This window comes from Podarcis tiliguerta (assembly GCF_965153285.1).
Source record: "Podarcis tiliguerta genome assembly, chromosome: 7".
NCBI classification, from domain to species: Eukaryota; Metazoa; Chordata; class Lepidosauria; order Squamata; family Lacertidae; genus Podarcis; species Podarcis tiliguerta.
In genome coordinates this window covers 42,427,992-42,435,731 of record NC_139540.1, presented here as the reverse complement: position 1 = coordinate 42,435,731, position 7,740 = coordinate 42,427,992, and the positions used below count along the sequence as shown (strand labels likewise).

Genomic DNA, 7,740 nt, shown 5'->3' with positions numbered 1-7,740 from the left:
TAGGAAACAGCAAGGAGGTATGTTAAAATCCATCTTTAATGCATGGTGCCAGATAATACATTATTGCTCCGTTTTAGTTCCACTCTATAATAACAGCACCCCACCTTACAAGGTTGTAGCACATAAACAGAATGAATAGAAATGGCAATCACAATAATTTCACATGACTGAGTCCTTGTTCCTCCTTTGTCTTTTCTTCTCCTCTCTTCCTTTTCATTGTTCATCTGTCTTCTTAAATGGTATTCCATTCATTACTCTGTTGGTGACCTGTCCAAATAAAGACCACAGACAGAGACACAATTGTTTAAAAATTGTTCTGCAGGAAATGTCTTTTCAGTTCCGCAAATGGTTCTTAGTGTCCTTTGGAATTTCAGTGAGAAATTTGGTACCCAGAAGAGTGCAAGTTTAAAATGCATGGGTGCAATCCAGATAAAGTTAAGCTATTTTAAACATTGATTTCAATGTAAGAGAGTTAAGTGTGTGTTTAATTTTGAAAGGATTGCACCCAAGTTAAAAAATGATAATTGCATTCTGGGTTAGTCTTTAAAGTGTGCTATCATTGATGGGTTATGATCAAATATTTCCTTGCACATTGAAATCCCCCTCCCATTTTATTTTTGTATTCCACTGAGTTAAAAGATTCTGGCAACAATTCAGCAGAAATGCAAATGCATTTTAAGCTAATTGATTTAAGCAGGACATATGAGATCCATGACTAAAACTGCAGCTTAAGTCATGAGAATGAGTCCTATTGAACACAGTTGGACTTTTTCTGAGTAAACCTGAATAAACACAGATTTGGTCTGCATCTCTCATTCCACAGATTTCAGCGGGAATGAGTTGCAGATAATTTCGGATTGTTGCAGCCATAACTGCATACAGAATCTCTATGCATTAATTTCTTTATAGCTACTCTTTTTCCTCTTTCAAATGTCTTAATAGAGATCCTTAGTGGTGTGAAATTCCAAAAAAAGATAGACAGAAGGGAATAAATAATGCTTACAATGGGATACACAAACAGAAGACTTGATAAACAGAAACCTAATTTTATTTGCTTAAGTATTTATTTGCCTTTTGGCAAAAATAATTAGAACCCCGTCCCCCACCTCTTTCCAGAAATTAGAATCAACAAGATTGTTTTCCAGGTCTACATTTGGAAATGACCCAAGGATGTCTATGGGGGGGGGGTGCACATCAAAGCCTTGGCAAGGGACCAAACAAATTGAAGAGAAGCTTTTTGACGATGGAACTGGTAAGAGATTAAGCACCAGAAAATTACAACGAAGACTTCATTAGTGTTTAGCAAGATTCTGCTTGTGGAAGTAGAAGGGGGCAAGTAGCTGGAGACAGTTATTTTTACTGACACCACACTGCTTTCTTCTTATATAAAACCTCTGAGATGAATTCATTCTAATACACATCAGAGCACTGAAGCACAGAAGGAAGTCTTCAGCTCTAACTAGCAGTTCCCCCCAAAACAATGGTTGAACAATGACTTCCCACTTTTATTCACACTGATCTCATAACATTTCAAAGTTAATTATAGAACACCAAATATTTGGAGCAATATCCTTCTAAGTGAACAATCGAAAAGCAAAAATCAACACAAGAATACTGTCACCGGATATGTATAATATTTTCTAAAACAAATGAAAAGAAAGTAATTAAGCCATATATAATTCCTTAACCAAGAATTTTATTCAGAGGTACTGTGCTAACACTGATGAGCTTGGTTTTTTTCCATATGATTCAACAAGAAACACAAAGCTTATTTTTTAAAAAATGGAAGTCAAATTCAACAAAGCCACTTTGGGTGCTGCAATGCAAAGAGTGATCCTCGCCACAACTTTAAAACAACAAATAAAAACATAGCCCATCTAGGCATTCCACATCTTCCAACAAAGCCTTTTGTTACAATAAATATTGATGAAAAGCTGCATTAATAAATGAGCCTTTGGTTACTTCATGGTGGAATCATTGCTTGTCTTGCCCATCACACCACCTCTTGCAATAACAACTAACAATGTTTAGTAGAATGGCTGTGACTGTTCAGTTCTCCTACTCGAATTCCAAGAGCTGTTTGAAATTTCCACCTGGTTATGCTGTACTTTTAGTTCTAGGGCATACCATGAAGCTGGTCTTTGGAAGACTGTTGCATTAGGCTAAACTGAAGATCCTGTTTTCCCAAGATGGCCTGGAATTCTACAACTTCCTGCAACAGCTGTTCATTTCTACCACTCCTGACAACGTGGTCCTCTTCCTATTATTGAAATTCACAGACATTTCCCAATAGTCCACCTTTGTCTGGCCTACTTTCCCCTCTTTGGTCGCTTCAGGCAAATTGTATATTCAGCAATCTCCTGATTTGTTCTCACACAAATTGTGTGGAGGTTATATGACATTGCCATCACTTGCTTGTTCTCCTGCACTTTCCACTGTAGCTTCCCATTACTTTTCCCACACTGGATATCTTTTTTTTCTTCGGGTAGGTAGGTGAGATAAACTCATTGTGCAAGAGTGCTATTTAGCCATTGCTGCTTATCACAATGCATTCACTTCCTTTGCAGCGGGGTATGAAGAAGCACTCTTATTGCACATTCCTGCTTTCTGCACCCCCACCAGCAGCAAGACAAAAACAGGAGGCAGGATGACTGCAAAGCAGGTAAAACTTTTGCCACTGTCTCCCTGCTTTCCTTTTTTTATTGCTCCCTACTGAAGGAAGAAGGGATGCGGGTGGCACTGTGGGTTAAACCTCTTGGGCTTGCCGATCAGAAAGTCAGTGGTTCGAATCCCCACGACTGGGTGAGCTCCCGTTGCTCGGTCCCTGCTCCTGCCCACCTAGCAGTTTGAAAGCACATCAAAGTGCAAGTAGATAAGTAGGTACTGCTCCGGTGGGAAGGTAAACGGCATTTCCGTGCGCTGTTCTGGTTTGCCTGAAGCGGCTTAGTTATGCTGGCCACATGACCTGGAAGTTGTACACCGGCTCCCTCGGCCAATAAAGCGAGATGAGCGCCGCAACCCGAGTCGGTCCGCGACTGGACCTAATGGTCAGGGGTCCCTTTACCTTTACTGAAGGGAAAGGAGAAATGCCCAACCACCCTGTACTCTGGACTAAGATGGTGACGACTGTGGACTCACCAATGTGGATGGATTTTGGACTGGGGAGGGGGGCTGAAGTTTTGTTTTTCTGCTAATTAGTGGGTAGGAATATTGCTTTCTTTATTGTCTGAGGATTCCAAACAAAGTTTGTGACTTTTCATGGGGCTGGTGTGTTATTTTTGCTTTCCCATTAGTTGTATGTTATATAAAATATTAATGTACAATATGATCCCCTCATTTTTTCTATGGCATTATATATTTGCATATATTTTTCTTTAATGTAAGTCACTTGGAGACCTTCTGGTGACAAGCAATTTTATTAACATAACACAAAACATAACAACATAACATACAGTAACATAACATAACATAACAACATAACACAACACGACAACACTCTGTTCCGTTCCTCCAGTCCAGTCCAATAGGCAGAGTGGAACTTCCATTTTCCTTTGAGGCAAGCAAAGGGGAACACTGTTTTTTGCAACTGGACAGGTAGTCTCTTCTTTGTACCAGACTCCTAGGGCAAGTCCTGAAATTCTCTCCAGGAGTCCCTACCTTCTCCTCAGCGGTGGTGAAATATCTACAGTAGAAGGAGAGTCACTTGAAACAAGCCTGGTTTCACAATCTAGTGCCTAGGATATGCAGATAAAATTCTCAGGACTCAAAACTCAAGAAAGGATGGAAATATATGTGTCAAGTTAAACCTTCATGGAATCATCATTATTAAAATAAAATATTGCGCTCACAAGTCTAATGTAGGAAAACAAGTTAGGATCTTTAATTTGATACCGTGGAGTTGGCCAGCTACAGCTCAAAAGCTGCTCTGTCAGGAAAAGCACGGCTGAAAATTTGCAAATTGACATGCTTTGACTTTTCACTTCCAATTATCTCCTTGGTAACATTTGTTGCATTCATCACGTATTCTGGCACCAGGGCAAGGCATAGAAATAGCCCTGAGTCTGGTTTTGTTTTGCATATTCAACGGCAGAATGTTTTGCATGCCTTTAAAGAAACTACCATTCATGTCGATTTAACCTTCTGCCATTGTTGGCATCTACTGGACCCCATTGCCCAACAAAAATCGACATGCAGCTTTTCAAGGGAAATTCTTTTCTTTTCAGACTATAGATATTATCGGGCGAGGATGAGGTCAAGCATTCTGCACTGCCTCCATTATTTTATATGTGGTAATCTTATGGAAGGTAGGAAGTGCCTTCAAATGTATCAAGTCTGGTAGTCAGCAGCTAGGAAGAAAGTTTTTAATAAATAAGTAAATTTCATAACACAAATTAATTAATTTTAAACACTATAAATAAAATTAAGGCCTATTGGATTCCATGCTTTTCTTCATGGATCTGCTATTCTATTCCTAGGTAAGGTCAGGCTTACCAGGCAAGATTTACCTTCCCCCTCTCTGTAGAGAACAGCACAAAGTGAAAGCAGTCTTTTGCAGCAACAAAGAGGTTTATTGAACACAGCACAAACATTCAGCGTCCATTCTCATAGTGCAGGTGCTCCCATTGAGTTCCTCCCACTTCCCTCTAGTTACTTCCATCTTCCTATCTCCTCACCACATGATCCCTCCACCACTGAGCCTTCTGAGAGGCTACCCTATCCAGATGCCTGACTCTCAGGCTCATGGAATGCATAGTTTCTAGTGAGGGAGATTCAACCAGCTCTCTCTCTCTCCCTGTTCTTGTTGCTCTTCTCCCAGCTCAGCCCAACTGTCAGTTCCCAAACTGTGTCTGTCCGTGAACAATTGCTCTAGGTCAATACTATCCTCCTGCTCCAGAGGAGCTTCAGGATTAGGCCCTTGAGCTCCCACCATTCTTCCTCAGAGCAATACCCTTCAGTCTAGTTCCTGACAGTAAACATGTAGTAATTTCTGAAAACAGAGATTGCATTTTACATGTTTTTACACATTTCTGGTTATCTTGATGAGTAGTGTTAACAAAATAGCCTTATCCTCTATACTGAATCTTTTAAAATGTAGTTAATCTTGTTCCCAAGAAATAATCCTTCCAATAACAAGTTTCAAAGATTAATATTATACTCCTTTCCATATATATTAAGCCTGCTATCTGTTCATTTCAGCAGATAACCTGAATTTTTGTTTTATGTGAAATTTTAATAGATGGAAAGTTTATTCATTTTATCTGCACCATTGCTGATTTTATAACTTCTTCAGTTATATCTCCCATATTGGGAGTATTGTCCATATTGGACAACACTACTTTATATAAATGTACAGTGTTGGAATCCAGTTCAAAGTGATGACCCCTGCCTCTCCCAACTGCCACCAGAAGGGATTCTGCCTCTTCAGAACAAACATATGGAAATCAGCCACACTTGTTGTCTCTCCTGCATGGATTGTATTCTTTTTAATGGATTGCTGTTTTAATTCATTATTCTTATTTTAAATATCTACTGGCAGAAAGTTCAGGACAGGCAATATTATTGGCCAAGAATGGGATGACAGTCTGTAAAGTAGCTCTAAATCTCCAAGTCTCTAAATCATGAAGCATAGATATTTATGGTACTGGAATGAACCTCCACACCAAGTGCAGAAGCAAGAAATGTCTAACTTCCAGATGTTGGGGGCAAACAACAGAACTGTATTGTATTTATGTATTTTATTATATTCATGGTCTGCTTGTGACCTTTCCAGAGCCACTTGGCTGGCCACTCTCAGAAACAAAATGGTCGGCTAGTTGGACCTATGGTCTGATCTAACAGGGCTACAGGAATTAAGGCAGGGGTAGTTGGCATGGCGGGTGGCACTGTGGTCTAAACCACAGAGCCTAGGGCTTGCCGATCAGAAGGTCGGCGGTTCAAATCCCCGTGATGGAGTGAGCTCCCGTTGCTCGGTCCCAGCTTCTGCCAACCTAGCAGTTCGAAAGCACGTCAAAGTGCAAGTAGATAAATAGGTACCGCTCCGGCGGGAAAGTAAACGGCGTTTCCGTGCGCTGCTCTGGTTCACCAGAACGGCTTAGTCATGCTAGCCACATGACCTGGAAGCTGTACGCTGGCTACCTTGGCCAGTAAAGGAAGATGAGTTCCACAACCCCAGAGTCGTCCACGACTGGACCTAATGGTCAGGGATGCCTTTACCTTTACCTAGTCAACATGACACCCTCCAGATGTTTTTACCCTCATCTGCCACATTCTGCATAGCCAATGGTCAGGAATGATGGGAGCTGTAGTCCAGACCATGAGGTTGTTTTATTAACCAATGATTAGAAGTCAGTGCATGCTGACTGAAGTTCAGAGGCTCATGGGCTACTCTCAAAGGGATTTTATTTGACTGTATCTCCATTATGCCCAACATCTTCGCCCTGGCCTTGGCAGTTCTTTCTGCCCCAGAATAAGTGGAGGGGGGAAAACAAACCCAAAAGAATGTTTGAGGGAAGGGCCTTTCTTGACATTTGCTGGGTTTGGGCATGAAAATAAAAGAGGCACAAAAATATTCAATAAAAATCCAAAGGTTAGATAAAACACAATTATTATTTCTAAAACTGGGAAGGTATTATTAGTTTCAGCTGCATGCCATTCCCCAAACTTCCTTGAATTACCTTGGTGTATTGTGATGTGAAGTGAAGGAGAGATCTTGCCTTAGGCACAAGATAAATAATGGCCTATTATTTGGTACAGACTGCATCAGGAAATGTCTACTCTCACTGGTTTTGCTCCACAGCTGAAAGAGGAGCAGAGAGGACAGTCTTACATCCATTGGGCTGGTGAAGAAAGCTAAAGTCTCGGGCTTTGTCAATGATTCGGCCTGAGTTTGAGTTCAACTGATACACAGATATAATGAAAAGGATGCTATTAGTCCTAAAGACCTGAAAGACAGAGACAGAGAGAGAGAGATTATCTGAGTGAGGAAATAGAGATAATTGTGTAACCTTGGCTAACTGTGAAACAATTATTTTCCAAGGTTTCTAATTATTATTAGCTGCACAAACCAACACGAGAAAGTGTGTGTGTACTAAAGAGGGGGTTGCATGTGGTTCCTGAGTAAGTACATACATGTGTTCACATATTATTATGTGCTAATCATTATATTATTATAAAATTATTATCTATATGCTCTTAGCTAATTTTTGCCTGCAACCTGATTTATATCACTGTCAGCAAGCATTTATCTTTGGCTGTGAAATTAGAGAAGAGGCTTCTGCCACTTACCAGTTAGGCTGGGGCTGACAACTGGGGCATCTTTCAATGCTTATATCATGTCTTGCCCACTGAAAGAGAGAGCATTTTACAGAAGCAGCTGAGAGGCTGCATATACTCTTGGTTGCAACAAGAAGTGGCAATCACTCTGGAGCTGTTGGCCTGTGTACGAGGAATAAACAAAATTCAGTACTGGACACATAAAGTTGCCCTGCACTCAGTCATATCATTTGTCCATCTAGGTCATGTTGCAGGTATTAAATATTCCACAGTTTGAAGTGACTGGAAACATAAGAACTGACTCCTTTGGAAATGAAATATTGCCCAGGCCCATAGAAATATTATTCAAACTTTTACTGGCAGAACTTTCTTCAAAACAGCATTAAAACATCCATATAATATCTTGTGATGTCCAGCACAGGCTGAGCATCCTACAAAATATGAAATACTTTGTATTCAAACAGACCT

The 7,740-nt window shown here is 40.4% G+C and overlaps 1 long non-coding RNA gene across 1 annotated transcript; it reads right to left on the bottom strand.

Annotated features, from left to right (window-relative positions):
* Positions 1–3,501: 3,501 nt before the first annotated feature.
* Positions 3,502–7,449, bottom strand: LOC310681794. The gene is made up of 3 exons (XR_014513627.1): positions 7,285–7,449; positions 6,675–6,941; positions 3,502–3,682 (listed from the first exon to the last, which is right to left on the bottom strand). It is a non-coding gene; the product is annotated as an uncharacterized lncRNA (long non-coding RNA).
* Positions 7,450–7,740: the final 291 nt, after the last annotated feature.